We start from the raw sequence: 15,076 nt of genomic DNA on the forward strand, positions 1-15,076 counted from the left end.
TCATACTTGTCTTTTTCCCAAATACAATAGCACTAATGAAATAGGTGTGTGCTTGAATTACCTCAACTCATACATGTGTCATTGCTTGAATTAAATGGGAATGACTCCTTTACAAGCTTAGCAGTTATACCACTACATATATTGACAGGAAAAAACAAAACACTCCTTTTTATCCTCTTTTGTGATAATCTGTATACAAAACAGAAGCTCCTTCTGTATTATTTGGATAATCAGTCTCATTTTGTGTTTCGTGAATATTTTTATCATAATCTTTATTAAACAGATTTCCATGTTAATATTCAATTCAGTCATTTTTCTTACATCTCATGGTCTTTTAAGGACTTCTTTGTTGATATTGCATTGAGTTCAGCAAAGTTAATGAAAGACTACATTACAGGAATCTGCAAATCAAGAGATAGGACAAAAATATACTTCACAAATGCATATTCATGACTAACTAATATAATGACATGACAATATATCTTCAATCAGATTCCTATGTATTATGAATAATTAATACTGTTGCTCTACTAAGAAAACTCCAGTTTAACAAAAATAATTTCTGGCCAGGATCCATTTTGCACATAATGCATTTTTTTTTGGTTGGCTACATAGGAAGGTACAAATTCTTTCTAGGGAAATTATCCCCAGAGTATGAGTCTACACACCATTTCTATACTCCCTTGTATGTGTTAAAATCGTCTTCAATCAAACAGCCTGCGCTGACAACTGATCCCAGAGTGACAGCAACCTTCCTAAGTGTTCCACTGTATCCTAAGGGACCTGTTCTTGCTGAAATCAAACAGAGGGTGGCACTCTCCTCCACTGAACTCTGCAGTATGACTCAGATTCATCCTCAGGGAAGTATGTGAACTGGAGTGGATAGGAACAGAATTGCAGGAAGGGCTGTTGCTTTTCAGGGTTTTGCTTGAGCTTCTTTGATCTGAATCTTTGTAGTATGATACTTTAAAAATTCTTCCCTGGAAGTGTTCCATTCCAGGCACTGAAAATTTTCTAGCAACAATCTATGGCTTCTGGATGTGCCATTATTTAAGAAAGTAGATTTTCATATATCTTATTCAGAATATCTTGAATTTTGATTGACCCTCCCCCCACCTTTCTTTTATACAATCTCTTCCCTTGATCTCACTTTGGCCTTTCCCCTCCCTGTAATCTGTATACTAACACACACACACACACACACACACACACACACACACACACACAAACACACACACAAACACACATACAACACTATCTTCTTAGGAACTTCGCTCTCCTCACTCCCTTACAGCCTTTTTCTAGTTTATGGGCCTCTGCTACTAATTATTGGTTCCAGATCACACACAAGTCTATACATTTGTAGATAGGATCCACATATAAGAGAGAGCATGCAGTGTTTGGCTTTCTGGGCCTGGGTTACCTCACTTAATATAATACTTTCCACATCCATCCATTTCCCTGAAAATTTCATAATTTCATTTTTCTTTACCACTGAATAGAACTCCATTGTGTAGATATACCACATCTTTTTTATCCATTCATCTGTGGATGGACATCTAGGTTGGTTCCATTTCCTAGCTATTGTGAATAGAGCCACAATAAACATGGTTGTGCAAGTATCTCTAAGGTAGTGAGAAGAGTCACTAGGATATATGCCTAGGAGTGCTATAGCTGGATCATATGGCAAATCTATTTTTAACTGTCTCAAGAACCTCCACACTGATTTCCACAGTGGCTGTACCAGATTATATTCCCACCAACAGTGCAGAAGGGTTCCCCTTTTACCACATCCTTACCAACATTTATTGTCGTTTGTTTTCTTGATGGTAGCCATTCTGATGAAAGAGAGATGAAAATCTCAAGGTAGTTTTAATTTGCATTTCCCTGATGGCTAAGGATGTAGAACACTTTTTTAGTTGTTCTGTTTTTTTTTTGTTTTTTTTTGTTCTGGATATAAATCCTCCCTGTTGCCTCCAACACATTACAGGCTATTGCCAAAGCCCTTGGTTCCCCATGAGAAAGAGATGGTAAGACACTATTGTTGAAGACTTCACATGCCTGAGTGGCAAAGTCACTGAGAAGTCAAGCTGGTGCTGAGCAGAAAACCTTCTCCCTGTATTCCAGACAACTGAAAGCTGGAAATAGCTGCACTGTATGCAGTCTTATGGGAGACAGAAGTCATCAGCCGTGAAAACAGTGGACACTGGAAACCTCAAGTTTGGCCAGACAGGCCAAATGACTAAATGAGTGCAACAGTGGCATGTCTGCTTTGGGGGAAACTAACTGCTCTAATTGGACTGAAGGCCCATTCTATGGGAGAGAATACGTGCCTGGTACTGAAAACCTAGTCAAAAGCCTATGGCAGGGGAGGTCATGAGCCTTAGGAGTATAAAGCCTGTTCTTGTCTGGATAAATGCATATATAACTCTCACCAAATTGACCTGAAAGCACTACACTTAATGTTCATACTCATATATTAATGCTACTCTCACTTCTGGTTAGAGAAGCTTCTCTTTTCAGATAGCAGTGGCCACTGGGATGACCCAAAAGACAACATAGTGCTGAAAAGAAGGGACAGGGGAATGTCCATCACTGGAACATCTTGCACCCTCCAAGGCTCAGGGTCCATTGTAGAAGAGGTGGTGGAAAGAATATAAGAGCCAAAGGAAGGGTACCACTCCTTACATACAACTGTCTGGACAGAATTTGGCCTCAATATCCAAGACCTCATAGTGCCAAGCAATACCCCCACAAGACCCTCATAATAGAAGAAAAAGATGAAGACATCAAACTAAAAGAGAGACTAATGGGGAGAGGGAAGGGATATAACAGAGAGCAGAGTTATGAAGGAGAAAGTTGGGGAGGGGAGGGAAATACCATGGTTTGTTGCTTGTTGAGTATAGAAGTTGTCAATAGTATATATATGTATGTATGTATATGTATATGTATATGTATATGTATATGTATATGTATATGTATTATCTTTCCCTAAGTAACATGCACCCTTGTTTCTTATATACCATGAGGAAGACAAATTGGATATCTGTGTGCTATTCATTTCTGTCAGCTAACCACATCTTATTCTGTGAATGTAAGATCCATTCAGTTATATGATGGACTTTTTGTTTCAGGGGTTTATCAAAGCTCTGTGCTGGTTTCTCTTTTATGTACAGGATTGAAAATATCTGTTCCTGTTTTAATTGTTCTGTTCTTCTCTTTCCTTACTTGTCTGTTTCTTTCCTTCTCTCTTGCAAATTAGGTTGATTATTGATGGATAAATAATCTTGCTTCCCAATCCCTGGAATCTTAATTGTCACCATGCATGGCAAAGGGAAAGGTCACTGATACTCTCCAGCTCCAGCTTTAGGGTCCTGACATGAGGTTAAGGTTTAAATTGAAGGCAAGTGGCACCCATAATTAAAGCAGTACTGGTCAAGGTGTGGTCCTGCCCATCACTGTCTCTGATCCATTGTAAGATGGTCTGATCACATGGGCTCCTGAGCTACATGTGATTTTCATGGGCTTTGGGGCTCCACATGGTATATTTCTCTTCTTCCCACTTTATCTTCCCTTACCTCCCAGCCTTACCTTTTCCCCACTCTTTTGTAAAATCTGAATAAATTGGTATTTAAAATATCATTTCTCTTGAATCTGGAATGCCAATTTTTTGGCAAATATGAACTCGGGGCTTAGGGTTAAACACTAATTCCCATGTTACAGAATGGAGGTCCCATCGAGATTTCTTAAGAATTGATTTTATACAAATAGACAAATTTTATTCACTTTTCCCCTTACTTACAGCCTCACATTGAAGAAGACAGAAATAAGATTTATGGTTTGCATTTTGCTCTCTCTCTGTCTCCACTAACTCTGCCATGATCTATGACTATATAAATAATTCTGGACCTCCTCCTGACTCACCTTTCCTTGTCTTAAATTTAAATTTAGAAAAGATGGCATCCACCATTTGTCTTTTCCCTAAAGGGGGTGCTGACCCCATGGTCTTTCCTCCATTAAAGATGGGATCTGCCATATGGTCTTCCAGGACAGAAAGATAGATTCTCCTACTGAACTGTAGCTTAATAATCTCTATAATAAATTTAAGGGGATTTATACAGGATAACTCCACTGCAATGAGAAGGAGAAGCTGCTGAGCCAGTTTCCAACTTGAAGTTCCCACTGCTTGGGTGATTGTTGAATTTTCTGGGCTACTGGGGTTTTTGTTTAGGATGTCTTTTCCCAGTCCTATATCATGGAGAGTGCCTCCTACTTTTTTCTACCAGTAGTTGAAGAGTTTCAGGTCTTATATTGAGGTCTTTAACCCATTTTACTTGATTTTTGTGTATGGAAAATTGGGTGGTCTAATTTCATTTTTGTACATATGGTCATCCAATATGTACAACACAATTTGTTGAAGATGCCGTCTTTTCTCTAGTCTACATTATTGGAACTTCTGCCATAGATCAAATTGCTATAGTTAATTGACTTAAGGCCTGGATCTTCAATTATGTTCCATTGGTTTTGTTTCTGCTTTTATTCCACTACCATGTTGTTTTGGTCACCATGGCTTTGTAATATAGCTGTAGATCAGGTATGGTAATAATGCCAGAGGTGTCTCCTTTTTTTTTTTTTTCTTTCCTAGTGATATGTTTGGATATCCAAGGCCTTCTGCCATTGCATATGAATTTTGAGATCATTTTTTCAATCTCTGAGAAGAATGATGCTGGAATTGTGAGTAGTATTGTGTTAAATCTGTATATTGCATTTGGTAGAATTGCCATTTTCACAATATTAATTCTATCTATGCAGGAGTGTGGAAGTTTTTTCCATCTTCTAAAGTCCTCCTCTTTCTTTCTTGAATGTTTTTACATTTCCAATATATATGTTTTTCACATCCTTGGTTAGTGTTATTCAAAGGTCTTTAAATTTTTTGTTGCTATTTAAAGTGGGACACCCTCAATGATTTCTTTCTCTGTAGATTTGTCCCTTGCATAATAAAAGCTACAGAGTTGTGTGCATTGATTTTGTGTCCTCCACTTTACTTAAGAAATTAATCACCTTTAGAGATTGTGAGATGGAGACTTTTGGGTCACTTATATATAAGATCATGTCATCTGCAAATAGGGCTAACTTTAATTCTTCCTTTCCAATTTTAATCATTTTTATTTCTTTCTTTTGTCTTATTGCTTGGACTAGTACTTCTAGTACTAAGTTGAAGACTGATGGAGAGAGTGAGCACCCCTGTTTTGTTCCCGATCTCAGTGAGAACTCCTTGGTCTTTCCCCCATTAAGTATCATTTGGGCTTTAGGAGCTTTATATATTGCCTTTATTGTGTTGAGATATAAAGCCTTCGTGCCTATTCTTTCCAGTGTGTTTTTTTTTTTTTATGGGGTGAGGGGATTCGAGGCAGTGTCTCACTCTAGCCCAGGCTGACCTGGAATTCACTATGGAGTCTCAGGGTGTCCTCGAACTCACGGCAGTCCTCCTACCTCTGCTTCCTGAGTGCTGGGATTAAAGGTGTGTGCCACCATGCCCAGCTCTTTCCAGCATTTTTATCATGAAGTGGTTATATTTTGTCAAAATTGATGTCTCTGCATCAGTTGAGATGATCATGTGGTTCTTCTGGTTCAGTTTATTTATGTGGTGCATTACATTGACTGATTTCCACATGTTAAACCAACCCTGAATCCCTGGGGTGAAGACTATTTGGTCAAGGTAGATAATGCTTTTGATGTGTTGTTGAATTTGGTTTGCAAAGATTTGTTCAGGATCTTTGCATCCAAGTTCATTAAGGATATAGGCCTATAATTTTCTTTCCTTGTTGCATCTCTCTCTGGTTTTGGTATTAGGGTAATCCTAGCTTCAACAAAGAAGTCTGGGAGGATTCCATGGTCTGATTATGTGAAACTGTTTGAGAAAAATTGGTTTCAGTTCTTCAATGAATGTTTGGTAGAATTCAGCTGAGAATCGATTGAATCCTGAACTTTTCTATTTGGTGAGGTTTTTGATTACCTTTTCAATCTCCATGGATGTGAAAGGATTGTTTAGAAGATTTTTCTGTTCTTAGTTTAGTTTTCATAGGTGCTATGTGTCTAGGAATTCATCCATTTCTTTCAGATTATTTAATTTTGTGGGGTGAAGGTTTTGGAAGAATGCCCTGATGATTCTTCTCGTTTCATTGATGTCTGTTGTGATCTCTCCTTTTTCATTTCTGATTTTGTTAATTTGAAACTTCTCTTGTTTTTTTTTTTTTTTTTTTTTCTTGATCCATTTGGCCAGGGGTTTATTGATCTTGTTTATTTTTTTCAAAGAACCAGCTCTTCATTTCATCAGTTTTTAAAATTGTTTTCTTAGTTTCTAATTCAATTATTTCTGCTCTGATCTTGATTATTTCTTTCTGTCTGGAGCTCTTTGGGTTGGATTCTTCTTGTTTTTCCATGGCCTTTAGGTGGACAGTCAGGTTATTGATTTGGGATCTGTCTTTGTAATGAAGGCATTTAGGGCTATGAATTTACCCTTCAGGACTTCCTTCAATATGTCCCATAAGTTTTGGTAGGTTGTGTTTTCATTATCATTCATTGATACGATTGTTTTCTTTGATGATTTGTTTCCAGTTCAGCAATTTTTTTTGTTTTATGTTTTATTTGAAAGTGACAGACAGAGAGAGAAAGAGAGAATGGGCTTGCCAGGGCCTCCAGACACTGCAAACGAACTCCAGATGCATGTGCATCCTGTGCATCTGCCTTACATTGTCTTGGGGAATCAAGCCTCTAACCAGCATCCTTAGGCTTCACAGGCAAGGGCTTAACTGCTAAGTCATCCCTTCAGCCCTCAGCAATATTTTATCAGGGTCTCATCAGGGTGTTCTGTTTTCATTTTGGGAATGAATTTCTGTTGATTTCTCTATGATTTCACTTGAGGCTTCCATTGTAGGACTAGGTATCCTTGGTAGAGATCTCTCAGTTTTATAACTTTTTTGGCTTTTTTACAGTGTTGCCTACCCACTTTATGAAGACTCTTTATTTTATTGAGGAGGAAGAAAGTTGAAAAAGGATGTTGGTTCCAAGTGGCCATTCAATATTCCAGAGCAAAGGCCTGAATCCACAGGAACTGGGCCTCATCAAGCAAGGCATAATGGGTCCTACCAGCAATAGGGGACTTTGAGGGAGGGACAGAGAAGCGATCTGGCCTACTTACTCTGAACAGCACCCTCCACACACAGATTGGCCCATGGAATTTGGACCAGGGAAATAAGAGGAGCCAGGAAGTAGAGGTCTGTCCTACAGACTCCACACCACTGCACCCACCTGCAACTGCACCCACCTGCAGCTACACAGGGAACCCAGACCAGGGAGGTGGGAGGAGCAGGAAACAGGGGTCTGGCCCACTCACTGTACACCATCTGCACATTTTCCACCAGATCTCAAAATTTTCATGGTGGAAGATCATACCCATTATAATCTTTGTAGTTATTTTGTTAATCTTTGGCCCTTGTATACTCAACAGTTGTTTTAAGTTTATCTCTCCTCACTTACAGGCAGTTTACATCCAGATGGTTATACAAAATCCAACTCCATCTACATGGGCCCACTTGAACACCCACTGAGAGTGGAACACTTGCCTTTTCTGGCAGGACTAACTAATCCCTCTACCTCACAATGCTAAACATCTATAAGCACCAATACTTATGTTATTAAGTGATGTGGCATCTGACTGGTGGGTTTCTCCCTTTGGCCTCCAGAATAGTTCCCCTCTATGGGATACACTCTAAGTGCCACATCTCAATATCCCAGCAGGAATCTGATGCCATGATCTGACATCATAGCCCCTTTTTCTGTAACAGTAGTTAGAGTGTCTTATCATGAAAGAAGGAAATGTCAGGGGTTCAAGAGTAGGTACTTAGACTAATTAGGTAGGATTGGGGTGGGCCTTAAAGAAGGGGCCTTAGGATGCCACACCTATCTCAGTTTGCTCTACCTATGGTAATCCTGAGATTTAGTGTGTATCCATACCACCCAACTAGAACTGTCTCAAGTGTGCACCCTACCAACGTATGCATGGATTTCTCATCTAAGACCAGGCAGATTTGCTGAGACAGCTGGTGTACATGTGCCCAGGTAGCATGACACAAATCCTATATCCCCCTGGATCCATGGTAGAGGGCCCCATTTTTTCCCTCTCTCTAGAGAGGGCAATGTTTTCCCAATATTCAGAAAGGAAAGACATCTTTTCTTTTTTTATTACTGTAGCAGACAGCTTCAGGTTCACTGAGATGAACTTCCAGACCAGGCACAGTTATGGAGGAAGGGATATTTTTTGAAGCTCACAGATCCAGGGGAAGTTCCATAATTGGCAGAAGAAGCTGGTCTGCCTTCACAGGTACAAGAAGAGAAAGAGAGAGAGAAGCACAAGCCAAAAGCCGAAAAGCACACTTCAGGAACTCCTGCTAGGTTCACTTTGCATATCTTTAGATTGAAACCTGAAACCCACCACCACACCTAAAGATACACCCAGTGACACTGCCTCCAGTCAAGTGGTTGCAGATGCAAACTACAAACAATAAAAACATGAATATATTGGGGGCCATATATTCAAACCACAATAATCACTATCTTCACTTTTGATCCTTCTTGAAAGTGCAGGTAATTTTTAAAATTCCCTCTCACATTTTTTTCCCCTAAGATCCATATCTGATCACATGGGCTCCTGAACTACATGTGGCCTATATGGACTTTTGGGCTCCACGTTGTATACTTCTTTTCTCCCCACTTTATCTCCCCTTAACCCTCAACATTCCCTTTTCCCCAATACTTTATAAAATATTAAAATATTTTAAAAACCATTTTCTTGAATCTGAAATTGCCAATTCTTTGGTTAGTTTTCAGATATGAACTCAGGGTTTGGGGTTCTAGGAAGCACCCCAGAATCCCAATTTACCCATTACAAGAAGAATACTAGTATAGCTTTTGTTTAATTGAGGAGAAGTTAATCTGAAAAATTAATATATACAAACACTACAAAGTTCTTTAGGAGACTATCAGAAAGAAGACTGTCAACTAGGAATAAAATATGCTTTGATGACTCAAACTCAGAAAGTTCTCTGCCCATCAATATTTAACAGTATTGAAGCAGCCTATGAAAACTTCCCATAGGAAGATCATCTATCTCAGAAAATTGAGTAGAGAAGACAAAGGATAAAAGGACACAATAACAGCAGGAATAACACTAGGAAGTGGAACTCATCCTTCCTCCAGACACACTCCATTTCCCAGAATGACTGCACAGGACCTCCCTTTTTTTCTGTTTTTAAAGGAATCACTATTAATGTTATTCTGTCTCCATTCTATCCTCTAATGCATTCTGGATAAGTAGGGACAGATAGCTTTTTTATGTCTTACCTCTCAAGGGGCATACCTATGGACCCTATATCTAGTTCTAATACAGGTCATAGTGGTCTGAGTATCTAGGTTGATATCACAATTGGATAAGATATAATAGGTCCTGGACTGAGGTTAACAAATCCTCCATAAGGGAGAGATGAGGAATTTATGATTAGAGGACACATTGCAGTGGAATTTTTTTTTATTAGTTTTGTACTTAGTGAATACAGTCAAATTTGTACCACTGTTAACCTCCTCCCTGTACTCCCCCCTCCACAGGGACCCTCCTAGTTGGGGAATATGGGTCGTGCATTGTGGGGTTAGACATCTGTTATGGATAGGAGGCAATGTCTGTGTATCATGACCCAATATATGGCTCTGACACTCTTTCTGCTCCCTCTTCCATAAATTTCACTGAGCCATGTTGGGTTCATTTTAGGTCTGCTTCAATGATGAGGTCTTGAGAGCCTCTGTGTCTCTGGATATCTGGTTTGGTAGGAGTTGATTATTCTCTGTGTTGATCTCCTTCACTCTTGTGCTGGTACCAGGTTCACCACCAAGCACTCTTGCTCATTTACCCACTTATTCTTAGTTTCATCTGGGGCCCTTTTGAGGTATGATGGGGTGGTTCTCCCCTTAGAATCTGAGTCTATCTGAAAAAGAGAAGCAAAGTCTCTGATAGAGAGTAAAGCTAGCACCTAGTAAATGGGATAACCATATTTTTAAGAGAGAATTTAGTAGATGTAGGCCCTCTTGTAGCTCATGATTGGTGGGAGTTTAATAATGGAGAGTGGGCTCATTTTTAGATATGATGCTGACTTGTTTCCCAGCTCCAGCTATGGGTTCCATTCCATAGAGCAGATCAGTTAGCCAAATCAAGAGCAGTTGGTCTCCCACCATGGCTGTGCACCACTGTTGCACTTGTGTGAGCATCACAACAGGTCATTTGCTGCTAAGTACGTTAGACCACGAGTTGCTTGGACAGATATTGGTCATTTTCCCCCTAGTTTCCCATGTTGCCCCTTCTAGCACTAGACACACTAACTGTCTGGGGACTGACTCTCTTCCAGCTTCTATCCATGTCACTCCATGTTATGTGCCAACAGCATATGGTGTCTTCTGCAGTAGGGTCTTACCAGTAACCTTTAGTGGGTCATCAAGTACTCTGACAGAAATCTGTCTTCCTTGGGGAAACCTTGTGCCGGGATCCTCCCTGGCAGGTCGGTGGTGCTGAGGAGGGACCAGGCCCGCTGGTTCCTCCCAAGGGGTTGAGGAGAAACAGACAACTCAGAACCTCTCCTAGTCACAGAAGAAAAACCACACTGAGTCGGGAGTCTTGTCGAAGCAGGAACTTGCTTTATTGTTACAAGCAGTTGCCTATATAATGTTGAGAATGAAGGCGGGGATTTTAGGACAGGGGAGAGGTAAGGGCCAATAGTAAACCACGACCTTTGAGATGATTGGTCCAAAGCATGCGTACATGGGAATTCGAACTCCTACGTGGAAGTAGAAGGCCAGAAACCATTAGGAGTAGCTGACCCAAGGCAGATCACCAAACTTTAGCTAAGCTCAGAAAATTCCACTAGGCCTCACTCCTGGGCCTCTCAAGGCCCAACATCTCCCCCTTTTGTTTTTGTAAGAGCATTAGTCACCATGGCCCCTATGATAGGTTGTCCCCCTCTGGGTATCTTACCCGTCACTGGGTACCATGTGTTTAGCTCGCTGAGAACTCTCTCCATGGCCTGTCTTAGGTTGTCCCCATCTGGGGACCTTACCTGTCATTGGTCACATGGAGGGCAGAGGAGGTGACAGTGGGTCATCTGAGGAACTTAATTCCTGAGTTGCCAGCCTGTGGTAATGTTTCTCAACCTGATGGAGTTTTATTGCCTCTAGCCACTGGTGAATGAATTGTGTAATTTTGTTAGTTACACAAGGCCTGACAGTGTGGATAAGGCGGAGAGGAAGGAGGGGTCTAAGTAGAAGGAGGAGGTAGGGTAAGAAGCCATGTAATCTCGTCCACAGTGGGCTGTCCTGGAGGTCCTGCTGTCTCTTCTCCATGTCCCCTTGAAGTTTTTTGATCTTATCATGGATGGTTCCTGATTTATTGGCATAAAGGCAGCATTTTTCCTGTAAAAACAAGCGCATGCCTTCCTTTTCTGCCATTAGTATGTCTAGTCCTCTCCTGTTTTGTAGGGCTACCTCAGCCAGGGAATCTAGCTGTTGTTGGAGATAGGTCTCCCTCTGATATAATCAAAAGAGGGCATAGGGAGGGCCTCATTCTCAGGAATGATATCTACATCTGGGATTAAGGTGGCTGTGGCACAAAGGCCCATCTAATTGGTGGGCAGAAAGTCATAGGTTATCCCACATCCACAAGCATAATCCATTCCAGAATGTGGGCAGCATTGAGCACTGAGCTCATTTGTGTTAAAATTACATAAGGAAGGATGAATGTATCCCACATCTATACTCAAATTACTAGGGGAAGGCGGGGCCCAAATGCAAGTTCCAGAGGAAACATTGGGAAAAGCTGGAAGGGGATGGGGAAGGTGGCTGAGCAATTTTTTAAGGTTGTATGGACAACTGTACTGCGAGCAGCCAGGGAGGCCCAGGTATTTTAGGTCTCTCACTGGTATGCAAATGGGTCTTTTTCTTTTTACATAGTTTTCCCATGGACAAAAATTCCATGAGCTTCACATAAGTTTTTATCAAAAAACTAATTTTTGTTACAGAGTTTTTGCACTTCAATCACTTCTCATTACAAAAGATTATCCAAGGTTGGGAAACAAACAAACCCTTTGATCTCAGCAATACAAACATAAATATTAAAGAATATCAGTAACACTGAATATGTATAATCTTGCTTACACGTAGGTGCTAAAGTCTTGCTGTCAAATGGTGCAGAGCTATGGATACAAGGCCAGCCAAATCCAGACAATTCCTTCCCCCTTTTTTATTTTTTATGAACTGGGCCCTTCTGGGCCTCAGTGCAGAAAGACTGTGTCTGTGTTAGGTTGTCCTCTACGATATTTAGGCCTTACCCATCATTGGTACATGAATTCCATCATTCATGCCCTGTCTTAAGTTGACCTAACTCAAGAGAATCTTACCCATCTTTGACTACCAACCACTGCAGGGGCTTTAAGATACTGTCTCAGGAAGCCGGAGTCAGTCCGTAGCTGTATCCCATGTACTTCTGCACGGATATCCATAATGGATCTCAAAAGGCATTTAACGAGTGTAGGCAATAGACACAGAATGAGCAAAAGATAAACACCTGTAGCAGTAAAGTTTCCTATCCAAGAAGTGAGTGAATTCCACCCAGGCAAGGCAGACTTAAAAGCAGATATTAAGTCATCAGCAGCATCAAAAGTAAGATGATTATTTTGTAAAGACAAAATCTCTGAATGTAACTGAATTAGATCCAAGGAAATATTATTATTATGCCAAATACCTCTTAAATGCATTTTCCCAATGCTTTTAACTGTCATTATATTTTTTATAAGTAACACAAATCCATTGAGAATCTACATGACACTCCAAACTTGTTCTAACTTTCAACCCTCATATGTAGAGCATCTAACAGGTGAAACTATATCTAGGGTAAGGATTGAGCCCAGGATCTTAAAGGGAGGCACAGTTTGAACTTTCTCCAGAGCTACTTTAAAGCTGTGAGTATGAAGGATAGTTAGACATTAAAAGTACAAGCCTAAAGCCAAAAGCCACAGCACACTTCAGGAACCTCTGCTAGGCACACTTTGCATATCTTTAGATTGAGGTCTGAAACCTACCATCACACCTTAAGATCCACACAATGGCACTGACTCCAGCCAGGTGGCTGTAGAATGTAGACTACAAGCAAATAAGCAATTGAATATATTGGGAGCCATTTATTTAAATTACCACATTCTGCCCCTGGAGCCCAATAGATTTATAACCATCACACATTATAAATTGTTAGAAAAATGTAAAATATTTAGGGTAAATAATGCTTTTCTTGTTGGTCAAATGGGGGTAAGGATTCCCCCTTTTGTTTTTGTAATTGATACTTGACAGTTTGATTATATCTTTCAACAATAGCTTGGCCATGGGGGTTGTATGGGATATCTGTGGAAGGTGAGATTTTCCAGGTCTGGAGAAAATCTATAAAGGCCTTGTTTATGAAGCAGGGGCCATTATCTGTTTTAATTTGATTAGGCAGCCCAAGAGTGGCAAAACAATGAAGCATATGAGTAATGGTATGTTTAGATTTTTCCCCCTGGCATGTGCCAATGCCCAACAGTATCAACTGATAAGAAGGTATATTTAATTTTTCCACAGGGGGAATAATGAGTACAAGCCTAAAGCTAAAAGCCACACAGTGTGTCCACTAGGGACATATGACCTGTTCAGAAATACAAAAGCCACAGATGTTGCTTGCTGGGGCCCGTTCAGAAATACAAAAACTGCAGATGCTGTTTGCCAGGGAACCAAAAGTGAAAGGAAAGAGAAAGAGAACAAAGAGATGTTGACAAGCAAGTACAGGTTATAGAAGCAAAGTTTAGTGCATTAAATATGAAGACTGCCTCATGACTTATGAGGGTACGTTCTCCCTTACATGTACACCAATTAACCTCCTCCACAAGAATACCTCTCACAGGCACTAGTCTGCCAGGTTCCTGGAGCCCCACATTGGGCACCAGATGCTGGGCTCCTCCCTGGCAGGTAGGTAGTGCTGAGGAAGGACCAGGCCCACTGGTTCCTCCCAAGGGGTTGAGGAGAAGGATGAGTGTCAGACAACTCAGAACCTCTCCTAGTCACTGGAGAAAAATCACACTGAGTTGGGAGTCTTGTTGAAGCAGGAACTTGCTTTATTGTTACAAGTAGTTGCCTATATAATGTTAAGAACAAAGGTGGGGATTTTAGGATGGGGATAGAGGTAAGGCCCAATAGCAAACTGCGACCTTTGAGATGATTGGTTCCAAGCACGCGTGTGCTGGAATTCTAACTCCTACGCGGAAGTAACAGGCCAGAAGCCATTAGGTGTAGCTGGCCCAAGGCAGATCAACAAACTTTGGCTAGGCTCAGGAAGTTCCACTAAGCTTCACGCCCAGGCCTCTCAAAGCCCAACAACCTTGTATATCTTTCTGATCAAAAACTCATTGTGGATGATAACCACATGCTGGTTCTGGGAGTTACAGGTCAGTGCCCAAGCAGAGAAGGAAGTAGGCTCTGTTTGATGAATTGTGGTGCCCCTATGTTTGGTGCATAAAGATTTATGATTGTGATATCCACTTACAGGTAATTCCTTTGATAAGTAGGGAGTGTTCTTCTTTGTCTTGTGGGGCGAGCCCCTGTCCTGCAGGGAAAGAACGACCACCAGACAAAGATCCTTCTCGATCACACTTTATTGGAGAGCCTCTTGGTTAACAGGAAAGTTGATGGTGAGGGGCGAGGGGCGCAGGAGTGTAGCTGCTTTTATAGGGCAGAATACTATGGGACACCTGCTGATTGGCTGCCATAGGCTCACCCACCCACAGGAGCCACGGGATAGGCTCAGGACAAGGTGCATCAAGTGCATGCACAACCTCAAGGGAGGTTGCTGCCTAAATGAGGAAGTATTTACCTCAAGACTGGCGGGAAGCCAGCATCATCTTGTAATGGCGTCTGCATTGGCTCCCTACAGTTCCCCCTTTTTTATTAACTTATGGTA

The sequence above is a fragment of the Jaculus jaculus genome, chromosome 15, assembly GCF_020740685.1.
Source record: "Jaculus jaculus isolate mJacJac1 chromosome 15, mJacJac1.mat.Y.cur, whole genome shotgun sequence".
Classification (NCBI taxonomy): Eukaryota; Metazoa; Chordata; class Mammalia; order Rodentia; family Dipodidae; genus Jaculus; species Jaculus jaculus.